The sequence below is a fragment of the Papaver somniferum genome, chromosome 6, assembly GCF_003573695.1.
Source record: "Papaver somniferum cultivar HN1 chromosome 6, ASM357369v1, whole genome shotgun sequence".
NCBI classification, from domain to species: domain Eukaryota; kingdom Viridiplantae; phylum Streptophyta; class Magnoliopsida; order Ranunculales; family Papaveraceae; genus Papaver; species Papaver somniferum.
In genome coordinates, this window is record NC_039363.1 from 130,731,760 (window position 1) to 130,753,259 (window position 21,500).

A 21,500-nucleotide genomic window follows, 5' to 3' on the forward strand; every position below is an offset into this window, starting at 1 on the left:
AGTTATTGTTCTCTATTTCTACTGTGCGAATCCTGGGGAAAAGAGTTGTGTTTCCACCGAGCTGAAACAATATGTTGATGGCCCTAGTAAAACAAAGTCATCATTTAATAGCTATTTCGCTTCAATTTCCCTTCTACAAAGAAAAAATGGAAGATCTAGTTACGATTGAAATACACTTTTTTCTTTATCCATGGACCCTTTATTCATACTCATTCAATTGGAAGTTTTGATCCAACTAAAAAAATTATGCTTCGCAATTCCATAATCCAATTTTCAATTTTGAATTGACCTTGGATACAAATCACGAGAATGTATATTCTTCCTCAAATCTTTCATTGAGAGGTAAAGGATAAAATCCTTTTAAGAAAGAAAGTTTTTGATCGGAATACAAATTAATCGAAAGACCCCTTAACTATTTAAGGGATTAATATAACGAATCACACTTTTACCACTAAACTATACCCGCTACAATTGATTACTGTATATGAATGGAATCTTTGTCAAACAAGGGAATCCTAGATAATAAAGATAGGATCAGAATATAATTATTACATTGGAGCGTTGACGCTTTTTGTCGGTAGAACTTGATGAGGTAGGAAAAGAAGTTTTATAAAAAAAGATTATATCTTTTTTTTTTTGCTGGGAGTTCTTTAAAGAGCCACTGAAGTCACAAAATATTGTGTCAGAGTCCATAGATCCGTTTTTTCAACCCTCCAATACTTTACAAGAAAATACAAAATTTTATCAAAAAAGAGAGAAAGTTTGATTCTTTCAGTTTTTGAAGATACCCTTTCCCTATTTATTTTATTCATATTCCGCTGGTAAATTTTAGGAATTCGAGCCAATCAACTGGATCTAGTATAAAAACCCGGAGTCTTTTTTATGGACTCAACTCAAGTCTTCAAATAAAGACTGCCCTTGAAGAAATAAAAAAATTATAGTTATAATATTAAGAAATAGGATAGGTCCCTCTTTTTCAAAATTGAGAAAAAGTGCAAAGACACTTCTATCCTATACCATAAGATTGGAAATAGTCTTCTGTGTTCCTGTCATTGTTGTTTCAATAACAAGTCTTTTTGTTTTCAAATCAGAGAAATGAGTTGATCTATCATTCATTGCGTTGGAATAAAATAAGAAATGGCCCGGCTAGGTACTGACCAGGCCGGGGAATAAAAGGAGCTTTCGGCTAAAAAGGGTGGAGATTCCGTTTTTCTTTCTATGCAAGATATACCCATTATCGAAATGAAATTCGAGTTGGATTGCTAATCCAATTTGTATCTATCTTATCTATCTATAGAATAGAGTGAAAGAAGAAATAAAGACTTTTTGGCTTCAAGCGTAACATAGTAATTTTTTCAATTTGGAGAGATGGGTGAGTGGACTAAAGCGGCGGATTGCTAATCCGTTGTACGATTTATTTGTACCGAGGGTTCGAATCCCTCTCTTTCCGTTTCCTTCGATGACTTGCTTTGTTTTTGCATTCAAAAAAATACCGAGACCATTTCATTTTATCTTATTTTCTCATAGTTAAATGTCTGCAATAAAAAAAATAAGAAAATGAATAAACCAACAAGCAATAAAAAGGTTTTTTCCTCTTCCTCTTTTTTATTCCTCACGTCCAGGATTACGTCCTGGATCATTAGATAGGAATCCGAAGATAAAAATAGAAACAAAGAATATCATTAATGTATAAACGAAGAGTTTGAGAGTAAGCATTACACAATCTCCGAGATCATTTTTGTAAAAAAAAGGGGAATAGAGTATCCTTTTTTATACCACATATCCTCTTTTTACACCAAGAAACGAAGTAGTTTCTCAAAAAGAAAGTAATTTTAAGAAATTCTTTTGTAATAAGATTCTTTCGTTACGGAAAGGCTTTTTTATGACCTAATTCTATATTGTGGGGGACCCTAAATTTAATAGGGCCCTTGAAGTAGAAGGTCAAGTTGGGGAGGTGATCCAGATTTCTCGCAATTATCCAAGAATAAAAATGTTTGGATCGAGGGTTCAGAATGTAAGACTTAGCTGATCGTTTTAATTGTTATAATCTTTTTTAATCGAAAAAATCATACATGTTGGTAGAACAGTAGGAAAAAAATATCATCGAAAACTTACAGCAGCTTTCCAAACAAGGGCTAAGAGAAGAAAGAGCACAGGTACTACTGGCATAACATCTACATTGGATTAAAAACCGCATAAGCCTCGGGCAATTTGGCGAAGAAAAAACTACTCGAATGAAGGGCAGAATTAAGACAGACACAGATCAAACTAAAGATATTAAGCATAACAAACATTTCCTTCTTGGAGATAATTGTATTTTGATTGAGTTATGGATATTAAGGAAAAAAACGAAGAAAGTAAGGTAGATCAAAATTCTTTTTTTTTTTTACTTGCTCAATCACAAATCCTTCACTTCTCAACCAAGAACAGAAGGAGTCATACTTTCATACAATATCTTAATTTAATTCTCTGTAATGATCAACAAATTTGGTGAAATCCTACAACTATATGCATGAAATCCTAGCAACAATCTACTCTATTCCATAGATATTTGGGTGGGAATTGACGAATAAACAATACGGATATTGGTGTTTATTGGTGTCAAATATAAATATAAATGGGGCGTGGCCAAGCGGTAAGGCAATGGGTTTTGGTCCCGGGACTCGGAGGTTCGAATCCTTCCGTCCCAGAGCAGTCCAATTAGGTTCAAAGTGTAATGTTGAATAAAATCGAAAATCCTTTTTTCTTAGCTTAGTTCTACTGATTCTTTTCTGAATCATATCTTTCCTTTTTTCTCGCAAAACAACCCAGGGCAAATGACATGCCGATAGAGCAAAATCTATTTCCTATCCTACCTGACTAGGAAATAGCTCAATAGTTGAATTCAAAAATTAGATGGGCTCTTCCGTGTCTTCCTATTACGTCGATATTCCTAGTTTCTTAGAAAGACTTTATGGTCTTTGAATAAAAAAAATAACGCATTCAAAGTGAAAATGCGAAAAAACTCTACCTTACTTCCCCTATATCTAAAGTAAACAGAGGAGTCCAATTATTAGTTATTAATTCTCTGGGGATCTTGGAAGTCTAAACTAAACAAGAATGGGCTCTTGGGACTAATTAAATTTTCATTCCGTCACCGAGATAATGATTCATTCAAAATCTATGGGTGATTGAGTCGGAAATGAGATATCTATTAAACTTTTTGAACTACTGGCTATGAACTGATTGCGAAATCTTTTAATTTATTTCACGATCAAATAAGAAAGATTCTATTGATATTAAAATATAAAAATTTAAAAACGAAACGCTTTTAATGATGTTTTATCGATCTTTAGTTCTCGAAAAGATGTGAGATTTATTAATGTTAATTCTATCGACTCATTTCTGGCCTTTCCAGTTCATTTGACCCATTTATTTGGTTAATACTTAATATTCATTTTGTTCCGGTATTAGAAATTTAATTAAAGACCCTCCCCTTTTTTTAGTTAGGTGTTTTTAGCTTAGTTGGTCGAGAAAGGTTGAAACTTTCATGATTGATCGTCTTGAACAATATGTTCTGTTGAAGATACAGATTAAAGAAAAGCGTTTTTTTCTTCATTTTCTGTATAAATTCTTTTGATCATAGAATAAAAGATGGGGTTAATTAAATTGAATCCTTTGCGAAGACTTCTCCAGAAAAAAGGACCTTTCCATATAGAAAAAGAAAGTATGAAAATATAGATTACTATGTGCCGATGGAACCAATGACTACTCATGATTCCATATTGAATCAACTCCATACCGACTCCAAACTAGAGGAAAGTTATGGTAAAACTTCGTTTAAAACGATGTGGTAGAAAGCAACGTGCGACTTGAAGGACATGATCGGTTGTGGATTCTTACATCCACCATTTTATAAAGGAATGAAGGTGCTCTTGGCTCGACATAGTTTGTTCTGTTTCACTAAAACAATCCCTTTTTGTTGGGTTATAAATAGTACATGATGGAGCTCGATTAGAAAGTCTTGATTCATTTCTCAGGGGAAAGGGTCTAGGGTTAGTGTCAATCAATAAGCCGGAACAACATCGTAAGTATATCTTCAATATAGAAATCGAAAGTATCCAATTCGAGCAAACGTTTCAAAAAAAGGAAATTCTTTTCTTGGAATTGTCAAAAAACTATTTTGATCAAAACAAAAGTGTATTGCATGGGAATCAATCCTTCATTTGATTCTTCGATAGAAAGAAATCACAAAAGGTATGTTGCTGTCGTTTTGAAAAATTAAAGATCACCGAAGTAATGTCTAAAACCAATGATTCAAAGCAACGATAAAGGATCCTGGAACAAGAAAACACCATTTTCTGTTGTCTCAACAATAGGTTCGGTCAGGGCGAGGAATAAAAAATGGACTCTAAACAAGACAAAGAAAGGGGGTTAGAGACATCTTAATAAATAAAATGCCTAAGCTTAAGGATTTTCCTTTGAGCTCTTTGATAATTATACAACTTGAGTTATGAGTACGAATGGTTTTTTCTTTTCTGCAAGAAGGAAGAAAAAAAGGAATGCAAAAAAAGTCTAATGGATTTGCTGATTATCTAAATCTATTTGGAACTATATACATAAATTCAAATCATTCTTTCTCGAGCCGTATGAGGAGAAAACCTCCTATACGTTTCTAGGGGGCGTTGTTCATCTACATCTATCCCAATGATCCATCTATCGAATCGTTGCAATTGATGTTCGATCCCGAAAAGGAAGAGATCTTCGAAAAATGGGTTTTTACGATCCGATAAAGAATCAAACTTATTCAAACGTTCCCGCTATTCTTTATTTCCTTGAAAAAGTCGCTCAACCCAAAGGAACCGTTCATGATATTTCAAAGAAGGCAGAGGTGTTTAAGGAACTTCCCTTTAATCAAACGAACTTTAAATAATGAACAAAGAAAAAGAAAGTGGGGGTTCCATAATGTGAACTTAACTTCCCGTAATTTGTTCTTTTCTCACTCTTTTTATTGTTCTATATATAGGAATTAACTATTAGATTGCTTTCATATAATCCCAAATTATCGATCTCGAAAAAATGAAATATTTTTTCTTGATATGATTTTTGTTAGGATGACACCAAGAAAAGGGGGTTAAGCTTGCTTATTATCCCTTTAGTGATATTTGAGATTTTTTTTCTTTTTTTCTTTATGTTTTCAACGTTCATATTGACAATACTGTATTGAACAAATATAATTGGATCGTGGATAAATGGATCTATTTATCCACGTCCCATAAGTTTTGTTTTTTACTTCATAAAAATGTGTTCGTTAGATTTGCTGTAAGTTTAATCCTTTGATGTGTCTGTTCAATCTAATCCATTTTTTTTTTATTTCGGTCGTATCTACACACCATAATTATATTATTTGGGTTGCTAACTCAATGGTAGAGTACTCGGATTTTAAGTGTGGCAAGATCCTTTTACACATTTGGATGAATCAACGGATTCGTCCATACCATTGGTAAAGTTTGTAAGATCACGACTGATCCTGAAAGGGAATGAATGGAAAATATAGCATGTCGTATCAATGCAAAACTCTGAGAATTTTTCGTACTTACCAGAGCGGTACAAGATATTGTTTGAATTCTTGGAGCATGACAAAATAAATTCACGGATGAGTCGAGTGAATAAATGGATAGATCCATACGGCTCCAATTATAGGGAAATAAAAAGCAACGGGCTTTTGTTCTTAATTTGAATGATTACCCGATCTAATTATACGTTAAAAATATATTAGTGCCTAACGCGGTAAAAGGTTCTCCTATATTTGGATTATCTATTTTTTTATGAATCCTAACTATTCACTATATGTTCATTATAGTATGGAGGGGAGACGAATGTGTAGAAGAAAGGGTATATTGATAAAGATAATTTTTTTCCAAAATAAAAAGAGCGGTCGGGTTGCAAAAATAAAGGATTTCTAACCATTATCAATTGGATTAAAAAAGGTAGGATCCGTTGATTAGCATATCTGTCTCCGAGGTGTCTAGTTTTTTATTATTATATACCTTGTTTTGAATGTATCGCACTATGTATCATTTGTGAACCCAAGAAATCCTTTGCCTTTGTTTCAAATCGAATTTTAAATGACGGAATTGGAAGCATATTCAAAAATAGATAGATCTCGACAACAAGACTTCCTATATCCACTTCTCTTTCAGGACTATATTTATGCACTTGCTCATGATCATGGTTTAAATGGATCAATTGTTTATGAATCCGTGAAAAATATAGGTTATGATAATAAATCCAGTTCACTGCTTGTGAAACATTTAATTGCTCAAATGTTGCTAAACAAAAAAAATTTGTTGCGCGCAACCCAAATGTTTATTATCAAATGATATCCGAGGGGCTTTCAGTCATAGTAGAAATTCCTTTTTTACTACGATTAGTATCTTTTCTAGAAGGAAAGGACATAAAAAAATCTCATAATTTACGATCCATTCATTCAATATTTCCTTTTTTAGAGGATAAATTATCACATTTAACTCATGTGTCAATGATTAATGTTTTTTAAGAGTCGTTGTTGTAAATATGATTCGTTTCAGACTTGTGAAGGAAATGAAATTTTTAGATTTAATAAAAATATATATACAAAAATATTAACAATGGGCGAGAGGTACTGGGACTAAGGATTTGGCCGAATTCACTACACAGGGTTCATTCATATATTCTTTGACAATTTAAAACTCAATAAAATTAACATGGACTCTGATTTTTCCAAGATAGATTCTCAAAACATTGATTGTAAGTCCTAAGCATGATGTATCAAAACACCTAAGCTAAGCATACATCATCAAATTAAATAACAACCAATTAATTCAAATCATATTTCAATTTTAGATTAATGCAAAAGTCATAAAAAAGAATAAAATAAATTATCCCAAGGATGAAATTCAGCCTCCTCCGTCGTCCCAGTGTTGGGTTTTATCTCCTCATGATGAAAACACGCTCAAAATATATTTTTATAGCTCAAATGGTGTTTACAATGGAGAGAAAAGGAGAAAATGGTGTAAAACTGTAATCTGCGACGCAGAAAAAGCGTCACAGAATGAACGATAAAACACAAGTGCTGCTGCTGTTTAGACTGCACTGCGACCCACGTATGTGCGTCTTAGACACTGTTGATAAGCGACTGTCCTTGCGAGTCTGTTCTTCGTGTTCTTGGTGTTCTTCATCATCAGCAGCAGCAGAAACAGAGTTTCATCAACTCTTGATTTCTGCTTCTCTGGACCTCCTCTCGACCCCAAACTCTCGACACCCATTCTCTGTGATACCAGAAATCTATTTATACTCCTCAGCCTCATTTAATCACGTCATAACTCAAGATAATTCTCTCTTTACTCGGCTTAAAGAGAAAATATTTTTTGGATATTTTCTTCCTTTAATTAGCTTTCCACGCGCTGAAATGATGTATAAACACTCCAAACATGATCTTACACGCTGTAGAATTGATTCAACACTCTCCAAACACATGAGTACACGTCTAAATTTGATGTGATCGTGTGATATTCATTTCTTGAACGTGCTTCCTGATTTCTTGATTGCGATGATTCCAGCCAATTATGATCGATCCTAACACCAAAAATGTCTTCCTCTATCCATATCACAAATACCCATTGAAAATCAGAGGTTTAATCGAACTCTAACCCCTCCAAAAATCGATCGACCCAACTGCCAGTGAGAAGAAATATTTTCCCGCCTTTTTCCAAAATTTGAATTATGAGAAGAAAAGTGTCCTCCCCCTAATCCTGCACGGGTGTCCCTTTAGCAATTGGGGTGGAAATAGTAATTTTGGGGTGGAAATAGTAATTTTTATGGGTTCCTCCGGTACATTTCTGGGACGCTTCCGGTGCATTTCTGAGGTGCCTCCGGTACATTATCCTGGGGTGTAAAACACTACTTTTCGAGCTCATTTCGCCGCAGAGGCTTATTTCTCTAAAAACATCTACAAAAACACAAAATAACACAATAAGTACTTAATCGAGTCTAACAATACAGAATATTGAGAACAAAATAGACACATAAATGCTCTATCAAATACCCCCAAACTTATTATTTGCTAGTCCTCGAGCAAAACTAATAAAAAAATAAATAAAACCGAGTTAATCTCGGGAGGGTTTACCAGAGGTGTGCCCACAAAACCATTACTCCCAAATGGTCACAAGTATCCAAAGAGCTATGAGGACATACATATTCTCAACCTATCTCCAAGTAAGTAGAATGCCAGAGAAATTAAAGGTGCCAGCTCTAAAGCTGACTGAAGAAAAGGGGAGACACATCCACACGACTGCTAGATAAAGAGATATCCGCTACACAGCTAGATAAACATTGTAAGATGCGTCCGCTGCTTTACAGCTGGATAAGATTAGGACAGAGATAAAAATGAGAGGGACATCTGCTACACATCTGGACTAATTACGTGTGATGAGTTAAACCAGTTCTAGAAAGATCTTGTGCCAGATTGAAAGCAGACTAACAAAGCAACCAAAATGCATCTTTCTTCGACTCTCTCACAGTGCTCAGTAGAAATAACGTCTTCTTCGGTCTTCAACTATTGATGATAAACTCTCGAACCTCATAAAACCTTGACAATTAACTCTTCTCTTCGATTTCTTGCTTGACTTATAAATTTCTTCTTCCCTATGGCCTTATTGAACAAAAAGAACGTAATGATGTTTTTTTTTTCATTTTTCACATTTTTTTTTCATTTTTCATTTTTTTTTTTTTTTAAAACAAAAAATTACAAGACAAAAATTTACATGGCCATGAGAGAAGGACTTTCAAAACTTGGATCTTCGCAACTTGTGATGTCTTGGTATCATGAACTTCAACAACTTATATCATTTGTTCTTATAACTTTTTGTAGCTAAGTCTTCAACTTTGATTTTTGAAATATTCTTTTCTATTGTTACTTCTAAACCTTAAACGTCTTCAACTTTCTTCATATATTTTGATGTCGCTCCGCTTGTTGATGATGATAAGTTTCTACTGAGAGAGAGTCGTAATAATCCAGTAACTAAGACTACATTGTGAGGTTGCTTTGTCTTTCTGGCATTTCCTCCTGACCTACTCGCCTTTCCATCATGGATGGTTAGGTCCATCATGGTTACCCTCTAAAAGGAACAAGTTCTCTCCTGAATTTCAAGGATCTCAATGTCTTTTTCTCTAATTTCTGAATAAGTTGTTATCTCTAGCATTCCAATTTCTATCTTTTCGGTGAGAAACAATATGTAAACTTAGATAACCGGGTACTATGTGACGCTAGAAGTTTGAAAAATGCGACTAAAATGTTTCTCCCATACCCCCAAACTTAAATCTATCATTGTCCTCAATGTTCTAAAGATAAAATTAAAAGCCTGAACAAGGAGAAACTGTTACCACTTGAAGCAAAAGAGATAAGGAAAGATATTACCGTGTCGCAAGAATATTGGGTTACCTCCCAAGAAGTGCTAAGTTTAAAGTCTTCAGCCAGACTTAGGAAAGGATTAGTCAACTCGAACCGTATAACAGTAACTGGAATAACTGCGGGTCTTAAAAACCAAATAGAGCTGACCAAAAGAAACTGCAGTAAACCAAGAAAATGAACAAGACTAGCATGCCCTTACCTATTTTCCTGATTAAGACAACTACATCTAATTGTGGTTCAGGTTCTATAAAAGGGTATAAATAAATTTCTTTAGGCTGCAACTCCTCAAAAGTGAGATCCGAATTATTATGTCCTAGAGTCTGTAAAAACTCAAATAAAAATTTAGAAGCACATAATAACAACCTGAATAATTGGGGATCCTATAAGTCAATCATATTTGACCCACACAGCTGACCACAATGAAAGAGGTGGTCTTCCTTAAGAAAATGTGTCGACCCTAATATCCTAAAGTAATTAGGTTTAGTCTCAAAACTTAATAACCGACACATCTGAAAATCATATGTTCCCACATTTGGAAGAAAACTATTTGGTGGGAAAACAAAGTCAATAAGGGTATCATAGCCTGGGCAAACCACATCAACCAGAGGATGGGTTTCTAATGACTGAACTTCTTTCTGGACATTATTAGGTTCGGGAAAACCTGTATGGAGATAATATTGAACGATGGTTGAGGCACAAATGTGAATCCCTACACGAGGGAACTTTCTAAGAGTTAAAGGTAAAGCACAGGGAGAATGATAATCACCCCCAAACTTAGATTTTTGTGTGTCTCTAGGTAGACTAACTACAATTTCCCTAATTTCTAGATCATCGAAATCCTGAAAATGGTCAATTGCTTCTGTTAGGTCATACTCAGGTGATGCATACTCACTCATATTTAAAAGCTCTACGAGTTCATCTTCTTCGTCTAAGACTATTGTTTCTAAATCGCTAGACTCTAAAACATTATTCTCAGAATAAACTCGTTCCTCTAAATCATTATCGGCTTTGTAAACAGGAAATACTACATCGTCTAAAACGAGGGTATCTCTAGTCAAATCCTCGTCCTTTTGAATAGGTGAATAATTATTAAAATTATTTGGATTTGAACTAGAAATAATATTATCATTGTAAAGCTCAATTGGAGTAACCATTTCCTGATCACTATTCCTACATAAGTATGATTCTCCATCAACACTATCCTCATCATAATAACATGAAAAAGATCGAACCTCATCAAAACAAGTAGTGTTACCAATTCTAACCTCGTCATCTTGATTATGAAAATAACTATCCTCATTTTTAAGGGTATTATTGGAAACACTATATTGGAAAGTAAGATTATTTCGAGCAAGTCTTTCGTTCGTCTCAGCCATCAGCTTGAGGGATTCCTCTATAGAAAGTTCACTCATTATTGTAGTTCTTTCATCTATAATTACACTATTCATCTCAGCTAACTTACGCGTCGACTTAGCTAAATCCCTGAGGGACTCTTCTAAAGGAGGAATAGGAACAGAGGGATCATAAAAAGGACTACTTTTCAATAGTTTGATTGTATCCTCTAGAGACGAAGCACTAGTACTATAATCTTCTTGCTCGTAAGACTGATGCATGTGTGGATAGTAATTGGGCTCACCAGGGTATGACCCATATCCTTCCAAAGGATGGCGTTCCCAACCATTATTCCCAACATGGTCATAAAAAGGATGATGTACGTATTCAAATTCAGGTCGATAATCATTGTATTGGCTTCTATCATACCAGTTCGACATTCTTAATTGCAAGGGAATTATACACAATCACAAACAAGGCTGACTCGACCAAATCAAACCTATAAAATCTAGCAAACAACAAGCATGATGGCTCCACTTAGATTGTTTCTAGACCAGCTTCTAATCCTTCGAAAGGGAATTCGTTACAATTTAAGCAAACCCCTCTGGAATCAATCCGAGTCAAAGTAAGTTGAATTGAGGCGAGGGAAGCTCAATGGAGCTTTGATACCCAAGGCCTCACCGCTATCACAAGGCGGCGCAGTCACGCATTCAACTCACAGAAACCATCATGAACTTTGAAGTATGCTAAAAGAGTAACCAATATTTTTCGAACGACTTTCCTACTAATCTCGTTACCCTATAGGTCTCGTTCTAGTCAAAATTTTAAGCTTAGGTTCGCGTTTGGTTTCGTTTTCCTAAAGCGGGCAAGAAGGAAACTGTGATGAAATCTGAGTCCTTATCTTAATTTGGCCAGGCCTTGCCCTTTACTAGGAAATTAAAAAAACCGTATTCAAATCCTCAACATATATTCACCTTAAGACATACGATAAACCCGCTGACAGGGGATTCACGGGTGTTTCGAAAGCTTACCTCCCGTACCAGATGGGCGCAGAACCGCTGAAGTCGACTCGGGCCACGACTCCTATGTCATGTGCGAACCCGAGGGGTCGAGACGATATTGTAATCGTCGTCCTTCCCTGCAAACAGTTTTATATTTAATGTACCCTTCCTTAGGGTTTAAAAAAAAATAAAAATAATAATTGTCCAAGTCCAAAGTCCAAATAAAGTGCAAAAGAAAAGAAATAAAAAATAATAATAATAATAATTAAAAAAATGGAAGGTCTCTAAAAAAAAATTCTCTCTTTTTTTTTTAATTTTTCTTTCTTTTTTTTTTTTTTTTTGCTTTGTCTTTTTCCTTCTCTTTTGGCTTTAAGCTTTGATTCCAAGTCTTTAGTATCCAACTTCAAACCTGTAATACAAAGACACAACCAAAGAGACGTAAAAAGAACAAACGAATAAAAAAAAAACCTAAAAATTCTACCTAAGCACAAATCCGCGTCGGCGGCGCCAAAATGATTAATGTTTTTTAAGAGTCGTTGTTGTAAATAGGATTCGTTTCAGACTTGTGAAGGAAATGAAATTTTTAGATTTAATAAAAATATATATACAAAATATTAACAATGGGCGAGAGGTACTGGGACTAAGGATTTGGCCGAATTCACTATACATGGTTCATTCATATATTCTTTGACAATTTAAAACTCAATAAAATTAACATGGACTCTGATTTTGCCAAGATAGATTCTCAAAACATTGATTGTAAGTCCTAAGCATGATGTATTAAAACACCTAAGCTAAGCATACATCATCAAATTAAATAACAACCAATTAATTCAAATCATATTTCAATTTTAGATTAATGCAAAAGTCATAAAAAAGAATAAAATAAATTACCCCAAGGATGAAATTCAGCCTCCTCCGTCGTCCCAGTGTTGGGTTTTAGCTCCTCATGATGAAAACACGCTCAAAATATATTTTTATAGCTCAAATGGTGTTTACAATGGAGAGAAAAAGAGAAAATGGTGCAAAACTGTAATCTGCGACGCACAAAAAGCGTCACAGAATGAACGATAAAAAACAAGTGCTGCTGCTGTTTAGACTGCACTGCGACCCACGTCTGTGCGTCTTAGACACTGTTGATAAGCGACTGTCCTTGCGAGTCTGTTCTTCGTGTTCTTGGTGTTCTTCATCATCAGCAGCAGCAGAAACAAAGTTTCATCAACTCTTGATTTCTGCTTCTCTGGACCTCCTCTCGACACCCATTCTCTGTGATACCAGAAATCTATTTATACTCCTCAGCCTCATTTAATCACACCATAACTCAAGATAATTCTCTCTTTACTCGTCCTAAATAGAAAATATTTTTTGGATATTTTCTTCCTTTTAGCTCTCCACGCGCTGAAATGATGTATAAACACTCCAAACATAATCTTACACGCTGTAGAATTGATTCAACACTCTCCAAACACATGAGTACACGTCTAAATTTGATGTGATCGTGTGATATTCATTTCTTGAACGTGCTTCCTGATTTCTTGATTGCGATGATTCCAGCCAATTATGATCGATCCTAACACCCAAAATGTCTTCCTCTATCCATATCACAAATACCCATTGAAAATCAGAGGTTTAATCGAACTCTAACCCCTCCAAAAATCGATCGACCCAACTGCCAGTGAGAAGAAATATTTTCCCGCCTTTTTCCAAAATTTGAATTATGAGAAGAAAAGTGTCCTCCCCCTAATCTTGTACGGGTGTCCCTTTAGCAATTGGGGTGGAAATAATAATTTTGGGGTGGAAATAGTAATTTTTATGGGTTCCTCCGGTACATTTCTGGGACGCTTCCGGTGCATTTCTGAGGTGCCTCCGGTACATTATCCTGGGGTGTAAAACACTACTTTTCGAGCTCATTTCGCCGCAAAGGCTTATTTCTCTAAAAACATCTACAAAAACACAAAATAACACAATAAGTACTTAATCGAGTCTAATAGTACAGAATATTGAGAACAAAATAGACACATAAATGCGTCTATCAGTCAGATATACTAATACCCTACCCTGTCCATTTGGAAATCTTTGTTCAAATCCTACGCTCTTGGATACAAGATGTTCCCTCTTTGCATTTATTGGGATTCTTTCTCCATGAGTATCGTAATTGCTATAGTCTTATTACTCAAAATAAAGCAATTTCCTTTTTTTCCAAAGGAGAATCAACGCTTTTTCTTCTTCCTATATAATTCTCATGTATATGACTGCGAATCCATATTAGTTTTTCTCCGTAAACAATCTTTTCGTTTACGATCAACATCTTTTAGAATCCTTCTTGAGCGAATAAATTTCTATGGAAAAATGGAGCATCCTGTAGTAGTGTTTAGTAATGATTTTCAGACCTTCCTATGGTTGTTCAAGGATCCTTTTATGCATTATGTCAGATATCAAGGAAAATCAATTCTGGCTTCAAAGGGAAGTACTCTTTTGATGAATAAATGGAAATGGAATCTTGTAAATTTATGGCAATGTAATTTTTCCTTGTGGTCTCAACCAGATAGAATTAAGATAAATAAGTTATCCAATCATTCCCTCGAGCTTTTGAGCTATCTTGCAAGTGTACGACTTAACCCTTCGGTGGTAAGGAGTCAAATGATAGAAAGTACATTTATAATGGATATTTGTATTAAGAAGTTTGATACCAAAGTCCCAACTATTTCTTTTGTTGGGTCCTTGGCTAAAGCGAAATTTTGTAACGTTTCAGGGCATCCCATTAGTAAGACGGCTTGGGCCGATTTATCAGATTCTGATATTCTCGATAGATTTGGGCGTATATTCAAAAATATTTCTCGTTATTACAGCGGATCTTCAAAAAAAAAGAGTTTGTATCAAATAAAATATATACTTCGACTTTCGTGCGCTAGAACTTTGGATCGTAAACACAAAAGTACTGTACGTGCTTTTTTGAAAATATTAGGTTCGGAATTGTTGGAAGAATTCTTTACGGAGGAAGAACAAGTTCTCCCTTTGATCTTCCGAAGCGTTTCTTCTTCCCGGAAGTTCTATAGAGAAAAGATTTGATATTTAGATATTTTTCGTGTCAATGACCTAGCCAATCATTCATAATTGGTTAGGAGATCGTTTAAATTGAACTGATCCCAAACCAAAAGGACGAAAAAATGCTTTCATTCATTTCAATTCTGAAATGCATATGCAGTTGTAATTGAATCAACTTAATTAGTATTTAACTTTCTTAGGATCCTGTCTAGGGAACTGAGTCTTAGATGTATACATAAGGAAAACCGTGTGCAATTAAAAATGCAAACACGGTTTGGGGAGGGATTTTTCTCCTATTTAAACAAGGGAATTCTCTACTCCATCCGACTAGTTCCGGGTTCGAGTCCCGGGAAACCCAAAATATTAGATGGAAAGTACAAATGAAATGGATCTTTTTTTTTTTTTTTTTTTTTTAAACTTTAGTTTCTTCATTCACCAAGCATTATAATGAGCTTATCCGTATGGATATGAATCTTATATTGGTTGACATGGGCATATAAGTCATGTTATATTGTTAGATAACAAGCTTTCAATTATCAATTATAGATAGTTTGTGTGCTTGGGAGTCCCTAATAATTGAATAAACCAAGATTTTACCATGACTGCAATTTTAGAGAGACGCGAAAGTGAAAGCCTATGGGGTCGCTTCTGTAACTGGATAACCAGCACAGAAAACCGCCTTTATATTGGGTGGTTTGGTGTTTTGATGATCCCTACCTTATTGACTGCAACTTCTGTATTTATTATCGCCTTCATTGCTGCTCCTCCAGTAGATATTGATGGTATTCGTGAACCTGTTTCTGGGTCTCTACTTTATGGAAACAATATCATCTCTGGTGCCATTATTCCTACTTCTGCAGCTATCGGGTTGCATTTTTACCCGATCTGGGAAGCGGCTTCTGTTGATGAATGGTTATACAATGGTGGTCCTTATGAGCTAATTGTTCTACACTTCTTACTTGGTGTAGCTTGTTACATGGGTCGTGAGTGGGAACATAGTTTCCGTCTGGGTATGCGCCCTCAGATTGCTGTCGCATATTCAACTCCTTTTGCAGCTGCTACCGCAGTTTTCTTGATCTACCCAATTGGTCAAGGAAGCTTTTCTGATGGTATGCCTCTAGGAATCTCTGGTACTTTCAAATTCATGATTGTATTCCAGGCTGAGCACAACATCCTTATGCACCCATTTCACATGTTAGGCGTAGATGGTGTATTTGGCGGTTCCCTATTTAGTGCTATGCATGGTTCCTTGGAAACTTCTAGTTTGATCAGGAAACCACAGAAAATGAATCTGCTAATGAAGGTTACAGATTCGGTCAAGAGGAAGAAACTTATAACATTGTAGCCGCTCATGATTATTTTGGCCGATTGATCTTCCAATATGCTAGTTTCAACAATTCTCGTTCTTTACATTTCTTTTTGGCTGCTTGGCCAGTAGTAGGTATTTGGTTCACTGCTTTAGGTATTAGCACCATGGCTTTCAATTTAAATGGTTTCGAATTTAACCAATCTGTGGTTGACAGCCAAGGTCGTGTAATTAACACTTGGGCTGATATTATCAACTGTGCTAACCTTGGTATGTAAGTTATGCATGAACGTAATGCTCACAACTTCCCTCTAGACCTAGCTACTGTTGAAGCTCCATCCACAAACGGATAAGACTTCCGTCTTAGTGTTATGAAGCGTTGAAGTTGAAGGAGAAATACCGACCCTCTTGATAGAATAAGAGGGTCGGTATTGCTCCTTCATTTAGTTTTAGTATTGTTTTATTTCCATAAAAAAGTGTACCTTTTCATAAAAGGATTTACTTTTTTTGTACAACATACTTATACTCATTTAAGTATTAATAAATATAATAGATAACTACTCAAATATCTAACCTTGAGTGATATAAAATTTAAATATTTGGGGACGGATGTAGCCAAGTGGATCAAGCCAGTGGATTCTGAATCCACCACGCGCGGGTTTAATTTCTGTCGTTCGCCCATAATCTCTATTTAATTATAGAGAGCTATATACTTATGTTGAGCTTTTCAATTTTTCCTAATAAATGATTAGCAATAAAAGGATTTTTTTTTAGTGAACGTGTCACAGCTAATTACTCCTATCTTTTTTTATTTTGTAAAGACGAAGAAACATATTCTCGATTTTCTCTCCTATTTAGTACGTCGACGAAGAATCAAACTATCACTATATTTATTCCTTTTTATACTTCTTCTTCCAAGCGCAGGATAACCCCAAGGGGTTGTGGGTTGTTTTCTACCAATTGGGGCCCTTCCTTCACCACCCCCATGGGGATGGTCTACAGGGTTCATAACTACCCCTCTTACTACAGGACGCTTACCTAGACAACGCTTAGATCCGTCTCTACCCAAAATTTTCTGGTTCACCCCAACATTACCCACTTTCCCGACTGTTACTGAGCAGTTTTTGGATATCAGACGGACCTCCCCAAATGGTAAATTTAATGTGGCCGATTTACCCTCTTTTGCAATCAGTTTCGCTACAACACTTGCTGCTCTAGCTAATTGTCCACCCTTTCCAAGTGTGATTTGTATGTTATGTATGGCCTGCCTAAGGGCATATCGGTTGAAGTAGATTCTTATTTTTGATCAATCAAAACCCCTTCCCAAACTGTACAAGCTTCTTCCAAAGCATACGGCTTTTTGGATGTATATAATGATATCTAGACATATGAATCTTATGATGAAGTACCACATGAGTGGATATATAGGAATCCAAATCTGCCGAATCACTCATGTTATGATCTTATACATCCTAGGTCTCCCCGTTCCATCATCTGGCTTATGTTCTTCATGTAGCATTCAGACCGAATGACTCTATGAAATTACGTCGATACTTCCACATATTACGGTAACGCAGGAAACATCTCTATTTTTTCCCGAGGGTAGAATTACCACTGCTTAGCTTTCAATTCGCCTCTGACCATCAAATGAAATGTGAATAACCCGTCCTCCTCTCTTTGAAACAAGGGGCGCTTCCGGTTCTGTCGGTGCTTAGAACAATTTTGTCTTCTCCATATTACCATATCTATAGAATCAATAATTTTATATGAGGAACTACTGAACTCAATCACTTGCTGCCGTTACTCTTCAGTTTTCTGTTGAGGTTTATCCCATAGAGGTACTCAAATTGGATCAGTGATTGATTTCTAGGTTTTTTCGTAAACCTAATTGGTTACTTCCAATTACGTAAATCAATGGTTCAAACCGCACTCAAAGGTAGGGCATTTCCCATTGAGATAGGAACTTCTGTACCAGAAACAATGGTATCTCCAATTATATCCCCTCTGGGATGTAAAATATATCTCTTCTCACCATCCCCATAGTGTATGAGACAAATGTATGCATTTCGGTTGGGGTCGTATTCTATGGTTACGATTCTACCAGATATGTCTTTTTCATTTCGTCGAAAATCTATTTTACGGTATAGACGCTTATGACCTCCCCCTCTATGCCTTGCGGTAATGATGCCTCTGGATTTACGACCTTTACCACAATGACGCTGCTGTCCAGAGATCAAATTATTTCGTGAATTGGATTTCACTTGACTGTCTACGGCCCTATTGCGTGTGATCGGAGTAGAAGTTTTGTATAAATGTATCGCCGTGTTATAAAGTATTTTTTTTAAGTTCTTTTCTTTCTAAGAGGTGGAATAGAATAACCCGGTTGAAGCGTAATGATCATACATTTGTAATGCATTGTATATCTCATAGGTCCCATTCTTCTACCCATTCCCGGGAGTCGATGACTATTCATAGATATTACCTTGACACCAAAGAAGAGTTCGACCCAATGCTTTATTTCTGTCCTAGTTGATCCTGATTCGACATTAGAAGTATATTGATTGTTCCCCAATAACCGAATACTTTTGTCTGTAAATACTGCATATTTGATTCCATCCATAAATCCATTTACTTCCTTATGAGTTCCAGTATTGATAAGAATTCTAGTTCTTACTATTCATATGTTATGGTATGAATATACCATACCAATTCGTTATGTATGGATGATGAGATTCCATTGATACAGAGCCAATTCCAATAGACTTATTGAACGTTCCCATTGGCGTGCATCCAACAGGAATTGAACCTTCGAATTTGCCAACTATGAGTTGGGCGCTTTAACCATCAGCCATGGATGCTTAACAGGGATCATCGAACATCGTGAATAACCAAATTCCAATTGAAATGAAATCTTTAGGAGGAATCAATGAAACATGAATCAATGAAACGACATCAATTCAAATCCTGGATCTCCGAATTGAGAGAGATCACGAATTCTCACTATTTCTTAGATTCATGGACCAAATTCGATTCAGTGGGATCTTTCACTCACATTTTTTCCCACCAAGAACGTTTTATGAAACTCTTTGACCCCCGAATTTGGAGTATCCTCCTTTCACGCGATTCACGGGGTTCAACAAGCAATCAATATTTCACGATCAAAGGTGTAGTACTGCTTGTAGTATCAGTCCTTATATATCGTATTAACAATCAAAATATGGTTGAAAGAAAAAATATCTATTTGATGGGGCTTCTTCCTATACCTATAAATTCCATTGGACCCAGAAATGATACATCGGATGAATCTTTTTGGTCTTCCAATATTAATAGGTTGATTGTTTCGCTCCTCTATCTTCCAAAAGGGAAAAAGATCTCTGAGAGTTGTTTCATGGATCTGAAAGAGAGTACTTGGGTTCTCCCAATAACGAAAAAGTGTATAATGCCTGACTCTATCTGGGGTTCGCGGTGGTGGAGGAACCGGATCGGAAAAAGGTGGAATTCTAGTTGTAAGATATCTAAGGAAACCGTAGCTGGAATTGAGATCTCATTTAAAGAGAAAGATATCAAATATCTGGAGTTTCTTTTTGTATCCTATACAGATGATTCGATCCACGAGGACCTTGATTGGGAATTGTTTGATCGTCTTCTCTGAGAAAGAAGAGAAATATAATCAAGTTGAATTCGGGACAGATATTCGAAATATTAGTGAAACACTGGATTTGTTATCTCATGTCTGCTTTTTGTGAAAAAAGACCAATTGAAGTGGAGGGTTTCTTCAAACAACAAGGAGCTGGGTCAAATATTCAATCAAATGAGATTGAACATGTTTCCCATCTCTTCTCGAGAAATAAGTGGGGTATTTCTTTGCAAAATTGTGCTCAATTTCATATGTGGCAATTCCGCCAAGATATCTTCATTAGTTGGGGAAAGAATCTGCACGAGTCAGATTTTTTGAGGAACGTATCGAGAGAGAGTTGGATTTGGTTAGACAATGTGTGGTTGGTAAGCAAGGATCGGATTTTTATAAAGGTACGGAATGTATCGTCAAATATTCAATATGATTCCACAAAATCTATTTTCTTTCAAGTAACGATTTCTAGCCAATTGAAAGGATCTTATGATCAATCCAGAGACCCTTTCGATTCGATTAGTAATGAGGATTCGGAATATCACACATTGATCAATCAAAGAGAGATTCAATAACAAAAAGAAAGATCGATTCTTTGGGATCCTTCCTTTCTTCAAACGGAACGAACAGAGAGAAAATCAGACCGATTCCAGAAATGCCTTTCTGGATATTCCTCAATGTCCCGGCTATTCACGGAACGTGAGAAGCAGATGAATAATCATCTTATTCTGGAAGAAATCGAAGCAATTCTTGGGAATTCTACAAAATCAATTCGTTCCTTTTTCTCTGACAGATGGTTAGAACTTCATCTGGGTTTGAATCCTACTGAGAGGTCCACTAGAGATCATAAATTTTTGAAGAAAGAACAAGATGTTTCTTTTGTCCCTTCCAGACGATCGAAAAATAAAGAAATGGTTGATATATTCAAGATAATTACGTATTTACAAAATACCGTCTCAATTCGTCCTATTTCATCAGATCCGGGATGTGATATGGTTCCGAAGGACGAACCGGATATGAACAGTTCCAATAAAATTTCATTCTTGAACCAAAATCCATTTTTTTATTTATTTCATCTACTCCATGACCGAAACAGGGGGGTACACGTTACACCGCGATTTTGAATCAGAAGAGAGATTTCAAGAAATGGCAGATCTACTCACTCTATCAATAACCGAGCCAGATCTGGTGTATCATAAGGAATTTTCCTTTTCTATTGATTCCTACGGGTTGGATAAAAAAATAATTATCGAATGAGGTATTCAACTCCAGGGATGAATTGAAAAAGAAATCTTTCTTGGTTCTACCTCCTATTTTTGATGAAGGGAATGAATCTTTTTATCGAAGGATCAGAAAAAAATCGGTCCGGATCTCCTACGCGAATGACTTGGAAGATCCAAAACCAAAAAGAGTGGTATTTGCTAGCAACAACATAATGGAGGCAGTCAATCAATATAGATTGATCCGAAATCTGATTAAAATCCAATATATCACTTATGGGTACATAAGAAATGTATCGAATCGATTCTTTTATGGAATTCAAAGGGATCAAATAGGAAATTATATGCTTAATCATAGAACGATAATGAAATATACGATCAACCAACATTTATCTAATTTGAAAAAGAGTCAGAAGAAATGGTTCGATCCTCTTATTTCTTGAACCAAGAGATCCATGAATTGGGATCCTAATGCATATAGATACAAATGGCCAACGGGAGCAAGAATTTCCAGGAACATTTGGAACATTTCGTTTCT